Here is a 14,928-nt window from a genome sequence, read left to right as displayed (position 1 = left end):
AATAGCATCTGAAAGGGGCAGGGACAGCCATTACAGCCACTTACAGAGGCAGTGCCTCAGAAGTGGTCCAGGACTCTGACTGGGGTCAGGACCACTACAGCCCATATGCAGACCAATGCCAAGCACTGGCTCCAGCCCCTCTTGCTTTAGCACCACTTCCCTCTCCACTGAAGGTGCCAGTTCTGGGAGTGGGAAGAACAGACACTTAGAGCAAATGGAGTAATCTAACCCTCAGGAGTTCTGCCCTAGCAAGTTGGGGCCTGCCTCTGTCTTCAATAAGTTGATGTTGGCCATTGAACAGAGGAGAAGCCCTTGCTCACACCTTGTTCTGACTCTAGCCCATCCATCTCCAGACCCATGTCCTACCAAGGTGATAGCTGCCAGCACACCCCAGAATGACGTGATTCATGCTCACATCAGATCTAGCTTTCCACTGGGCACACACAGACAGTACAGGGATGCTCCCATACAAGGACACCACTTCAAGACAAAAATTGATAACTGTTTCACCTAATTTCCCAGAGACAGAGAAAGTTAAGCAAAATGAGAGGACAGAGGAATTTGTTTCAACTGAAAGAACAAGAGAAAACCCCTGGAAAAACAACTAATAATACAGAAATAAATACTTTACTACATGAAGTGTTCAAAGCAGTTGTAATGAGAATGTTAACTGGATTAGAGAAAATAATAGATTTTATTCTTTGAACACAGTGAAAGTTTTAACAAGGACCTAGAAAAAATAAAAAAGAACTGGTCAGGGCCGAACAATGCAGTAACTGAAATGAAAAACATGCTAGAAGGAATCAACAGAAAACTAGGTGATACAGATTAATGCATAAGTGATCTGGAAGACAGAATGATGGAAATCACCCAATCAGAACAGCAAAAAGAAAAACAAATTTAGAAAGTGACAGCAGATTAAGGGATATCTTGGACAGTATCAAGCATACCAGTGTTTTCATTATGAAATTTCAGAAGGAGAAGAGAGAGAGAAAACTGTCAAAAATATATTTGATGAGACTCTGGATGAAAACTTCCCAAACGTAAAGAAGGAAACAGATATCTAGGTACAAAAAACACAGAAAGTCTCAAGCAAGATGAATCCAAAGAGACCCACACCGAGGCATATCATAATAAAAATGGTAAAAGTTAAAGATAAAGAGAGAATTCTAAAGGCAGCAATAGAAAAAAATAAACCCACACAGTTATGGTCAACTAATCTATGATAAAAGAGGCAAGAATATACAACAGAGAAAAGATAGTTTCTTCAATAAGTGGTGCTGAGAAAACTGTACAGCTACATGCAAAGGAATGATATTAGAACATTTTCTCACACCATATAAAAAATAAACTCAAAATGGATTACAGACCTAAATGTAAGACCTGGAACTGTAAAACCCCTAGAAGAGAACATAGGCAGGACACTCTTTGACATAAACTGTAGCAATATTTTTCTTTGGATATGTCTCCTAAGGCAAAGGAAATAAAAGCCGAAATAAACAAATGGGACCTAATTAAATGTAAGAGCTTTTGCACAGCAAAGGAAACCATTGACAAAATGAAATGACAGTCTACAAAATGGGAGAAAACATTAGCAAATAATATAACTGATGAGGGGTTAATATCCAAAATATATAAACAGCTCAAACTACTCAATATTAAAAAATCTAACAACTCTATTAAAAAGTGGGCAGAAGTTGTGAATACAGATTTTTCCAAAGAATATATATATATATAAATGGACAACAGGCACATGGAAAGATGCTCAAAATCGCTAATCATCAGAGAAATGCAAATCAAAACCACAATGAGATACCATCTCACACCTGTCAGAATGACTATCATCAAAATACCTACAAAAACCAGATGTTGGCAAGAATGTGGAGATAAGGGAACCCTAGTATACTGTTGGTAAAAATGTAAATTGGTGCAGCCACTATAGAAAACAGTATAAAGGTTCCTCAAAAAACTAAAAATAGAACTACCATATGATCCAGAATTTTTGCTCCTGAGTATATATCTGAGAAAATGAAAATGTTAATTTGAAAAGACACATGCAACCCAATGTTCATAGCAGCATTATTTACAATACCCAAGATATGGAAACAAGGTTAAGTGTCCATCAACAGTTAAAGAAGATGTGGTATATATATATATATATATATATATATATATATGAATATATATATGTTCACACACACAGTGGAATATTAGTCATAAAAATGAATGAAATTCTGCCATTTGCAACAATATGAATGGACCTAGATTATATTATGCTAAGTGAAATAACTCAGGCAAAGACAAATACTGTATGTTATCGCTTATATGTGGGATCCAAAAAAACAAAACAAATAAATGAATGCAACAAAAAACAGAAAAAAATTCACAGATATAGAGAACAAACTAGTGGTTACCAGTGAGGAGAAAGAAGTGGGGAGGAGCAAGATAGGGGTAAGAGATTAAGAGATACAAAGTATTGTTTCAAATAAATAAGCAACAATGATACATTGTACAGGACAGGGAAATACAGCCATTATTTTATAATAATTTTAGCTTATAATCTATAAAAATATTAAATTACTCTGCTATATACCTGAAACTAATACGATATTGCAAATATACCCTACTTTAATTAAAAAAAGAAGAGGGAATACGCTAAGGAAACAAAAGGGGATAAAATGCAGAATGAAGGTAGATTTGCATTAGTGATAAAGATGCCTTTTCGTGTTCTAAAATGATGTTAGGAAAAAGGACATGTAGGGTGTTGGAGGTTTGTAGGTTGGTAGCCAGGAATGAAGTAATTTTATTTGTCCAATAGTTTCGATTATTTCTGTAAAGTAGCATCTGACACAGCCTGCTGAAGCAGGAGATGAAGGTTTGAAGAGAGTAGTGAGTGTTAGAATTAGCCATTATGAAGACATAGGCAGGCTAGTGACAGCATCAAGAGCCTAAGTACGATTAAGGATGATACCTTTATAGTGGGACCATTTTATAGAATTCTCTTCTTTCCTCAGTAGTGCTAAGCAGCTTGAGGAGAGGCACACAGACATTGGAGGATTAAATTCAGTAAGGATTTGAAGAGTTGGTATAATGAAAGAACACTGTGGCAAGAAACTTAAAGATATGAGACAGAGTGACTAAAGCAGGGGACCATATACTCTAGTTCATAAAACGTAAGAGATGAAGACAGAGGTCTTAATAAAAAGGAATAAATTAGAGATCATGGATAAGGTAATTTTGATGTGGTTGAAGACTGAATGGGCTTGCAAATAATGTAGTAAGATATTTGTAAAGATGGGAAGTCACAGTTAAAAAGTGTTATAATTGATTTTACTATTTCAAGTGCAACATAATTCCACATATGGATATATTATATATATATATATGTATGTACATATATAAACAATAAACTTTGTCTCCTATTTTATACTCTACCTTGCTCTCACCTTCATTTACTTATTTATTACTTTTTAAAATTTTTTGGCCATGCCATGTGGGATCTTAGTTCCTCATCCAGGATCGAACTTGTGCCCCCTGCAGTGGAAGTATGGAGTCTTAACCACTGGACCACCAGGGAAGTCCTGAACTCTCACCTTCTACTGCAATTTTCTAGTTTCTGCCAGAAAACCTGATTTGTTTCCTAGAACCCCTCCCAAATTTGAGGTTTATGTTTATATATTGCAAAGCCTGCTTCTCTGGATTTATACTACAATGTACTGCCTTAAAAACTTTGTATGTGCTTTGTAGAAAGTGGATATGTTGGATTAAAATTTACATGGGAAAAGGGTCTGCTGTACAGAAAGACCACAGTTTGTGATCATCTGCTCTACATATTAATTTCCTACCTAAAATCTTTATCCTATTTTCATCTGCACAGAATTTTATAAAAGTATATAGCTTTTAAAAATATTACAAAGCAATATGCATTTTATTAAAACAAAAGGTTGGGTAAAATTTTAAGAACTGTGTTCTGTTATCAAAATAATGAAACTGCAGCTGGAAGTCGACCAAAAATTTCATTCATTAAAAATTCATATTTGTAGATTAATGTGAGAAATAAACATCATTCTTTCACATTGATTTTACCTATTCCTATACTCAAGGACTATGTAGGGATCATATGAAAAAATATTTCTCCTTTAGTAAAGGTATGTGTAAACTTCTTCCTCTTAAATGTGGGCAGGAATAAGAAAACATTCAGTACTTAAAAACAAACATTCAGAGACAGATTAATATCACCCTAAGTTTTCATGACAAATTTATGCAAGAATTCTACTTTGGTTCAATAGTGCTGGTATACATTGGCAGATAGTCCTTTCTTAATACTCTTTAAACTTTCGTTTTTGATAAACATATAATCATAATAAATCCATAGGATTAGACTTATCTTTGTGAAAGATTCCCAGTAATGGTTATTCCAAGTAGTACACTGCTTACAAAGAGGAAGCCTGAAGCTACTTAATATATTTTTCTTGCTAATTAACTTTACAATGCTATAAGAAACATTAATGCCTTTTTTCTCTAGAACATTTCAAGTTGTTTTTATTTAAAACCCTGCCATTTTGAGTTACTTCCAGTTTTCTCTAGTGTTAAGGTTAAAATTGAAGTTGATAATAATACTGAAAATAATCCATAGTAAAATAAAATATAATTCCTTAATATATTAAAACTAAATCCACATTAATACAACTAAACTCCATAGCTGAAAAGTAGCATTTAGAACATTCAAATAGATAACCTGATTTGCTGTATCTGATGATATCACTACAGTAACATTTTCAGAATGACTGCCCTCTCAGAATCTTCATGGGACAAATATACCAAAATAAAGGTTTATCCTTACTCTCCTCCATCACCCAGGTTCCCAAAATATTTTTCAAGTTGAACTGAGTATATAGTTAGGTGCACCAGAACTTATGAAGTTCTGAAGTGTATAGTTCATATGTTGAAGTGTATAGTTCATATGTTCATGGTTGACGCTATAAATTCTGTCAGTAAAGGAGGAAAATAAAATCTCTGCTCTCTTGTGTATCTTTATATCAATAAGTTAGAGACAAATTAAAGTTGCTGCTAGGGGCCACAAGAGTTTTATGTAAAACTAGTGTCTATACACTATGCAATGGAAAGTACTGTAGCTAATTTGTACTGGGATAGGGATTCTAGACCCAGCTTTGTGATTTCAAGGGAAACTCTTGCAGGTATTTAATTTCTATCTAAGCCTTAATTTGTGAAAAGATTGTGTTTGGGAAGCGTGGTTTTCCTGACTCTTGATTCATCTATGATTCTTGGACTATAAAACTATATAGCTATTAGTAAATGACCTTTTACTTTGTTCTCAGATTTTTATTTGGTATGTAATTTAATTTCACAGAAGCCTAAGAAGTATGCTTTATTTTCTCTGTTTTACAGGTAAGTAAACTGAAAAAGACATTAAATAATCCTCTAGCTAGGAAAAAAAAAAAAGAAAGTTAACTCTGAAGCCATTATTCTCATTCATGTTCAATAAACATATTCATGAACATGACTTCTTTGGCTCTTTAGGGTACATAGTGAGAAGAGATGGAGAGAAATGGATAGAATATGTGGCATACTTGAGTATTTGTACACAGTAGATTATACAAATCTATGGCATAGCTTAATCTCTCAGGTGGTTAAGATGCTACGCTAGTGATATTCCATGCTAATGAGAAAGCTATGACTTTCATCTACATTTAATATAGTAAATTCTGTTCTCTACTACAGTTGAATTTTTTTACCATTAGGTGGTTACTGCAAAAGTAAATCAAGCATGACAATTTGACTGTACTGGTAAAAATTAATTCTATCTATTTCTCCCTATCCTCATGTATACCATGAATCCAAAACGTAGCACACTATAGTTCCAAGTACAACCCAGAGCAGCTTATGAAGGTTAACATGTATTTAGTTTACATGTTAACTAGTATTCAGTTTATTTATGGAGCACAATGTTCTGAATGAATTTCCATTCAAATAAAGTACAGAACAAGCCTTAAGATTCTAACTTTTCAAATATAGGACATAAGCAGATATTGAGCAATTTATTAACAGACAATATTATTTTGAGATAAAGATAGAATGAAAGTGCTGTGAAGATTTATTCTCAATTTTTACATGTTTAAAATTTACATTCTTTATTAAAGACATTTTTTAAACTGAATAAAACCCACAAAAGCCAAGGGGGCACAAAAAGCCTATAAAACATTTCATATAAGGAGTAGATTACACCATAGTCTGTATCTTGCTATGGAGGAACAGAGGTTCAAATTTGCCCTTCAGTGTCATTTTTCTTGTGTTATATTTCTATCTGCGTTGCACTTGCACTTTTTATAATTGAATTACCCTACAGATTTTAGAGTCACTGAGGACCTTTTTAAGCAGAGAAGATTCTAGCCCATATTGTAATTAAAACTAGAATATAGGGCTTCCCTGGTGGCACAGTGGTTGAGAGTCCACCTGCCGATGCAGGGGACATGGGTTCGTGCCCCAGTCCGGGAAGATCCCACATGCCATGGAGTGGCTGGGCCCATGAGCCATGGCCTCTGAGCCTGCACGTCCGGAGCCTGTGCTCTGCAATAGGAGAGGTCACAACAGGGAGAGGCCCGTGTACCACAAAAATAAATTAAAAAAAATACTAGAATATAACTCAAGCTATTTTGCTTAAACATTTTTTTCTGTATCCATATCATATGGATTTTATAGCAATAGTTATTAAGCCATTAAAATTAATGGTGGAGCAGTATTTATCATATATATATATATATATTCTTAAATACTTGACACTTGATATTTATATTTTGCAAATTTTGTGGCCTCTTGGAATTCTTTAAGATCTGTATGTCAAATTTGATGCTCAAATAATCATATAAAATATTTAAAATATTAACAGCAGCCAGTAAAATTTCACCCTTGACTTAACATGCAAAATCATCTCTAAAGAAATAGTCTTTAAACTCATGGGGAAAATAGAAGGATTTTAACCTGAAAGAATATTTGGGAAAGACAAAACTGACAAAAAATTCCCAGTATTTTGTACGTATAGAAATGTTTTTGTAGATTCAGAATATCTTTAGATTACTAAGGCACATGTCAATGTATATTATAAGCAGAAAGCCAGAGAGTGGATTTTCTATGTTCTATTTTCATTTGAAACCATGAAAACCTGAATGGTAGTAGAGAGTGTGAGGTTTATAGAACATTGGCATTCCTAGTTTAAGAAAAACTTGAGAAATGGACTGTGTGTTGGATGGTATTTCAGAAAGAAGCAAAACATTAAACTACAGGCAAATGTTTCATGAAATAAACAATATTTCACAAATATTCCAGAGAACTAGGGTGAAAGAGGGAATTAACATGTAATTTACAAGCCTTTACTCTTGAGTCTCTCAGTGAAATCTAATAGCAGTTTTATGAGGCTGATATTTTTATTCCTACTATACAGATTTTGAATATGAGATTTGATATAGAAGATAACTCATCTGATGTCATATTGCTGGTAAATGATTGGGTCAATCGATATTTGAAATTAGGTATCTCAAACTACCAAGCCTTCGTTCTTGTCTTATCACTTGGCACTAAAAATACAACTTATTAAACTATAGAAAAGTTACAGGTTCCCATGAATTTAATCTGGCAGATTTCTTTTTGAGGATTATAGGGTTACATTATAAAATTACCTTTGCTTTGTGCTTCTCCTATTTCAAATTGTTTCTGAGGAGGGTTTAATGAAAGAACCATTTTATTATCTTTCTACTGCCAGAATTTATACAATACTTTTTGCTAATAAAGTCAGGTAAAATATGTTATATCCCACATGCTTTATTTCTGCCTTCTTGGTTAGATAAATATGGTTAGGGTGCCTTTACTTTTGACCTTCCAGTTACTCTTGCCAAAAAACTAAAAATGACTGAAAAGAAAACAGCTGAAAACTAGAAAAAATATAGGAGAACACCAATCTCAAAATTTTGGACCTCAGGCTGTGAAGGACAATGATCCCTGAAATAATTTAAATATGCATGTTGAGCCACACAACTGATTCAGTTTGCTCCCTGAACAAAGTTTCCAGGTAGCAGAGACTCAGGCAAAGACCAGCTGTCTTCCTGAGTTGAAGAGACATATTTGGGAATCTAGGGAACTAAGGCAGCTAGAGTTCACAGTACTCAAAGGAAGAGAGTTGCAAAGAGAGAGAACATTAGAGATCTACAGATGATTCCCTTTGATTATTCAGTTTACAATGAATCAGCATATGCATTTGAGAAAAATACTTAAAGATGGCAAAGGACAACCTGAATGGACTGGAAGAAACAGTACTCAGAATTTGCCCAGGCCAGAAATAGTTTCTACCCTAATAGCCTAAGTGGAGAATCTCAAAATTCAAGAGTCATTGTTTAGAGTACTAAGAAAAGTTTTGCCTCAGGGGTAGGGAAAAATTAAACCTCAACTAAATGGCACTCAGGTCTGGTCTAAAAAAGTGTAAAAGAAAAACTTGATCAGTTTTTTTTTTTTTCCAACTAACTTAACCACATCTCAGAACAAGGGTTAAGAATACAAAAATACCCAACATCCAACAATGTAAAGTGCAAATATCTGACATCAAATGAAAAAGTGCCAGGTGCGCAAAGAATCAGGAAAATATAACTCATAATGAGGAGGAAAAATAAATCAATCAACTGAAACTGACACACAAAAAAGACACATATGATAGAACTAATAGACAAGAACATTAAAACAGCTATTGCAACTACATTACATATGTTCAAAAAACTAGAGGAAATATTTAACGTGTTACTTACAGAAAAATAAAGTCTTATGTACATACAAAGACTTGTAAACAAATGTTTATAGAAATTTTATTGGCAACAGTTAAAACTTGGAAGCAACCCAAATGTCCATCAATGGGTGAATATATGAACACATTATGGTATTGTCATTAAATGGAATACTACTTAGCAATATAAATGAATGAATTATTTACACATCTAACAACTTATATGAATCTCAAGATAATTACACCCATACCTCAGAGATATTGTGGGGTCAATTTCAGACTACTACAGTAAAACAAATATTACAATAAAGCCAGTCATGACATTTTTTTGGTTCCCCAGTGCATATAAAAGTTATGTTTGCAATAAACTATAGTTTATTAAGTGTGCAAGAACATTGTATCCAAAAAACAATGTACATACTTTAATTTAAAAAAAACTTTATTGGTGAGAAGTAGCAAGAAGAACTACAATCCTGCAGCCTGTGGAACAAAAACCACATTCACAGAAAGATAGACAAGATGAAAAGGCAGAGGGCTATGTAACAGATGAAGGAACAAGATAAAACCCCAGAAAAAAAACTAAATGAAGTGGAGATAGGCAACCTTCCAGAAAATGATTTCAGAATAATGATAGTGAAGATGATCCAGACCTTGAAAAAAGAATGGAGACGAAGATCGAGAAGATGCAAGAAATGTTTAACAAAGACCTAGAAAAATTAAAGAATAAACAAACAGAGATGAACAATACAATAACAAATGAAAACAACACTAGAAGGAATCAATAGCAGAATAACTGAGGCAGAAGAAAAGATAATAGACCTGGAAGACAGAATGGTGGAATTGACTACTGTGGAACAGAATACAGAAAAAATAATGAAAAGAAATGAAGACAGCCTAAGAGACCTCTGGGACAACATTAAACGCAACAACATTCACATTATAGGGGTCCTAGAAGGAGAAGAGAGAAGGAAAGAACCAGAGAAAATATTTGAAGAGATTATAATTGAAAACTTCCCTAACATGGGAAAGGAAATAACCACCCAAGTCTAGGAAGCACAGAGAGTCCCATACAGGAAAAACCCAAGGAGAACCACACTGAGGCACACAGTAATCAAATTGGAAATATTAAAGACAAAGAAAAATTATTAAAAGCAGCAAGGGAAAAACAACAAATAACATACAAGGGAAATCCCATAAGTTTAACAGCTGATTTCTCAGCAGAAACTCTACAAGCCAGAAGGGAGTGGCATGATATACATAAAGTGATGAAAGAGAAGAAGCTACAACCAAGATTACTCTACCCAGCAAGGATCACATTCAGATTAGATGGAGAAATCAAAAGCATTATGGACAAACAAAAGCTAAGAGAATACAGCACCACCAAACTGGCTCTACAACAAATGCTAAAGGAACTTCTCTGAGTGGGAAACACAAGAGAAGGAAAGGACCTACAAAACCAAACCCAAAACAATTAAGAAAATGGAAATAGGAACATACATAAGGATAATTACCTTAAATGTGAATGGATTAAATACTCCAACCAAAAGACACAGGCTTGCTCAATGGATACAAAATCAAGACTCATATATATGCTGTCTACAGGAGGCCCACTTCAGACCTAGGGACACATTCAGACTGAAAGTGAGGATATGGAAAAAGATATTCCATGCAAATGGAAAGCAAAAGAAAGCTGGAGTAGCAATATTTATATCAGAATAAATAGACTTTAAAATAAAGAATGTTACAAGAGACAAGGAAGGACACTACATAATGATCAAGGGATCAATCCAAGAAGAAGATATAACAATTACAAATATATATGTACCCAACATAGGAGCACCTCAATACACAAGGCAACTGCTAACAGCGATAAAAGAGGAAATTGACAGTAAAACAATAATAGTGGGGGACTTTAACACCTTGCTTACACCAATGGACAGATCATCCAAAATGAAAATAAATAGGAAACACAAGCTTTAAATGATACATTAAACAAGATGGACCTAATTGATATTTATAGGACATTCCATCCAAAAACAACAGAATACACATTTTTCTCAAGTGCTCATGGAACATTCTCCAGGATAGATCATATCTTGGGTCACAAATCAAGCCTTGGTAAATATAAGAAAATTGAAATCATATCAAATATCTTTTCTGACCACAACACTATGAGACTAGATATCAATTACAGGAAAAGATCTGTAAAAAATACAAACACATGGAGGCTAAACAATACACTACATAATGATGAAGTGATCACTGAAGAAATCAAAAAATACCTAGAAACAAATGACAATGGAGACAAAATGACACAAAACCTATGGGATGCAGCAAAAGCAGTTCTAAGAGGGAAGTTTATAGCAATACAATCTTACCTTAAGAAACAGAAAACATCTCAAATAAACAACCTAACCTTGCACCTAAGGCAATTAGAGAAAGAAGAACACAAAACCCCAAAGTAAGCAGAAGGAAAGAAATCATAAAAATCAGATCAGAAATAAATGAAAAAGAAATGAAGGAAATGATAGCAAAGATCAATAAAACTAAAAGGTGGTTCTTTGAGAAGATAAACAAAATGGATAGACCATTAGCCACACTCATCAAGAAAAAAAGAGAGAAGACTCAAATCAATAGAATTAGAAGTGAAAAAGCAGAAGTAACAACTGATACTGCAGAAATACAAAAGATCATGAGAGATTACTACAAGCAACTCTATGCCAATAAAATGGACAACCTGGAAGAAATGGACAAATTCTTAGAAATGCACAACCTGCCAAGACTGAAACAGGAAGAAATAGAAACTATGAACAGACCAATCACAAGCACTGAAATTGAAACTGTGATTAAAAATCTTCCAACAAACAAAAGCCCAGGACCAGATGGCTTCACAGGTGAATTCTATCAAACATTTAGAGAAGAGCTAACACCTATCTTTCAGAAACTCTTCCAAAATATAGCAGAGGGAGGAACACTCCCAAACTCCTTCTACGAGGCCACCATCACCTTGATACCAAAACCAGACAAGGATGTCACAAAGAAAGAAAACTACAGGCCAATGTCATGATGAACATAGATGCAAAAATCCTCAACAAAATACTAGCAAACAGAATCCAACAGCACATTAAAAGGATCACACACCATGACCAAATGGGGTTTATTCCAGGAATGCAAGGATTCTTCAATATACACAAATCAATCAGTGTGATACACCATATTAACAAACTGAAGGAGAAAAACCATATGATCATCTCAATAGATACAGAGAAAGCTTTTGACAAAATTCAACACCCATTTATGATAAAAACCCTGCAGAAAGTAGGCATAGAGGGAACTTTCCTCAACATAATAAAGGCCATATATGACAAGCCCACAGCAAACATCATCCTCAATGGTGAAAAACTGAAAGCATTTCCACTTAGATCAGGAACAAGACAAGGTTGCCCACTCTCACCACTCTAATCCAAATAGTTTTGGAAGTTTTAGCCACAGCAATCAGAGAAGAAAAGGAAATAAAAGGAATGCAAATCGGAAAAGAAGAAGTAAAGTCACTGTTTGCAGATGACATGATAGTATACATAGAGAACCCTAAAGATGCTACCAGAAAACTACTAGAGCTAATCAATGAACTTGGTAAAGTAGCAGGATACAAAATTAATGCACAGAAATCTCTGGCATTCCTATACACTAATGATGAAAAATCTGAAAGTGAAATCAAGAAAACACTCCCATTTACCATTGCAACAAAAAGAATAAAATATCTAGGAATAAACCTACCTAAGGAGACAAAAGACCTGTATGCAGAAAATTATAAGACACTGATGAAAGAAATTAAAGATGCTACAAATAGGTGGAGAGATATACCATGTTCTTGGACTGGAAGAATCAATATTGTGAAAATGACTCTACTACCCAAAGCAATCTACAGATTCAATGCAATCCCTATCAAACTTACACTGGCATTTTTCACAGAACTAGAACAAAAAATTTCACAATTTGTATGGAAACACAAAAGGCTCCGAATAGCCAAAGCAATCTTGAGAAGAAAAAACGGAGCTGGAGGAATCAGGCTCCCTGACTTCAGACTATACTACAAAGCTACAGTAATCAAGACAGTATGGTACTGAAACAAAAACAGAAATATAGATCAATGGAACAGGATAGAAAGCCCAGAGATAAACCCACGCACATATGGTCACCTTATCTTTGATAAAGGAGGCAGGAATGTACAGTGGATAAAGGACAGCCTCTTCAATAAGTGGTGCTGGGAGAACTCAACAGGTACATGTAAAAGTATGAGATTAGATCACTCCCTAACACCATACACAAAAATAAGCTCAAAATGGATTAAAGACCTAAATGTTAGGCCAGATACTATAAAACTCTTAGAGGAAAACCTAGGCAGAACACTCTATGACATAAATCACAGCAAGATCCTTTTTGACCCACCTCCTAGAGAAACAGAAATAAAAACAAAAATAAAGAAATGGGACCTAATGAAACTTCAAAGCTTTTGCACAGCAAAGGAAACCATAAACAAGATGAAAAGACAACCCTCAGAATGGGAGAAAATATTTGCAAGCGAAGCAACTGACAAAGGATTAATCTCCAAAATTCATAAGCAGCTCATGCAGTTCAATAACAAAAAAACAAAGAATCCAATCCAAAAATGGGCAGAAGACCTAAATAGACATTTCTCCAAAGAAGATATACAGACTGCCACCAAACACATGAAAGAATGCTCAACATCATTAAACATTAGAGAAATGCAAATCAAAACTACAATGAGATATCATCTCACACCAGTCAGAATGGCCATCATCAAAAAATCTAGAAACAATAAATGCTGGAGAGGGTGTGGAGAAAAGGGAACACTCTTGCACTGCTGGTGGGAATGTGAATTGTTATAGCCACTATGGAGAACAGTATGGATGTTCCTTAAAAAACTACAAATACAGCTACCATATGACCCAGCAATCCCACTACTGGGCATATACCTTGAGAAAACCACAATTCAAAAAGAGTCATGTACCAAAATGTTCATTGCAGCTCTATTTACGGTAGCCCAGAGATGGAAACAACCTAAGTGTCCATCATCGGATGAATGGATAAAGAAGATGTGGCACATATATACAATGGAATATTACTCAGCCATAAAAGAAATGAAATTGATTTATTTGTAATGAGGGGGATAGACCTAGAGTCTGTCATACAGAGTGAAGTAAGTCAGAAAGAGAAAGACAAATACCATATGCTAACACATATATATGGAATTTAAGAAAAAAAATGTCATGAAGAACCTAGGGGTAAGACAGGAATAAAGACACAGACCTACTAGAGAATGGACTTGAGGATACGGGGAGGGGGAAGGGTAAGCTGTGACAAAGCGAGAGAGAGGCATGGATATATATATACACTACCAAATGTAAGGTAGATAGCTAGTGGGAAGCAACTGCATAGCACAAGGAGATCAGCTCGGTGTTTTGTGACCACCTGGATGGGGGGGATAGGGAGGGTGGGAGGGAGGGAGATGCAAGAGGGAAGAGATATGGGAACATATGTATATGTATAATTGATTCCTTTTGTTATAAAGCAGAAAATAACACACCATTGTAAAGCAATTATACTCTAATAAAGATGTAAAAAAAAAAGAAAGAAAATATATGAATATTTATCCTTTCCATTTTACTCTTTTAATCCGCAAATGAAAACAAAACAAGAACTTCATGGGGTAATCATCTTATGTATAATGTCTTTAGATATCATTCTTTATGTTTCTTCTATTTTCTGTTATTGTGACACAGACTCAGTAACAACCAGAGAGTTAAGAAATGATGAAGCAATGGGAAGAGGGTTTCTCATGGACTAGCTTCCTTTTTATTCAATCCCCTCTTTAAAAATCTGTTTGTATGTGGAATCTCATAGATGACATGATTGGAAGTAACTGATATTGTTGATGCTAGCATAACTCTTGTTGACTTAATAAGATAAAAATATGCAGTCAACAACCATTTTTCTAATAGCTTTGCAATGTTACAGGGGAGATATTCTGTTTATTAACTCAGATTTTTAAAATTAAATTTCATATAAGTGAAGGGAGAATATGCTATCATTCAGGTTCTGATTGACTTGATCACTAAGTT

General features: G+C 34.5%; 1 protein-coding gene across 1 annotated transcript in view; it reads right to left on the bottom strand.

Annotated features, from left to right (window-relative positions):
- The window catches only part of CNTN5 (contactin 5), a 440,969-nt gene that overhangs the window by 326,421 nt on the left and 99,620 nt on the right, over positions 1-14,928 (bottom strand). The window lies entirely within an intron of this gene.

Source organism: Lagenorhynchus albirostris, chromosome 9 (assembly GCF_949774975.1).
Source record: "Lagenorhynchus albirostris chromosome 9, mLagAlb1.1, whole genome shotgun sequence".
Taxonomy (NCBI): domain Eukaryota; kingdom Metazoa; phylum Chordata; class Mammalia; order Artiodactyla; family Delphinidae; genus Lagenorhynchus; species Lagenorhynchus albirostris.
This window is presented reverse-complemented; position numbering and strand designations above follow the sequence as displayed.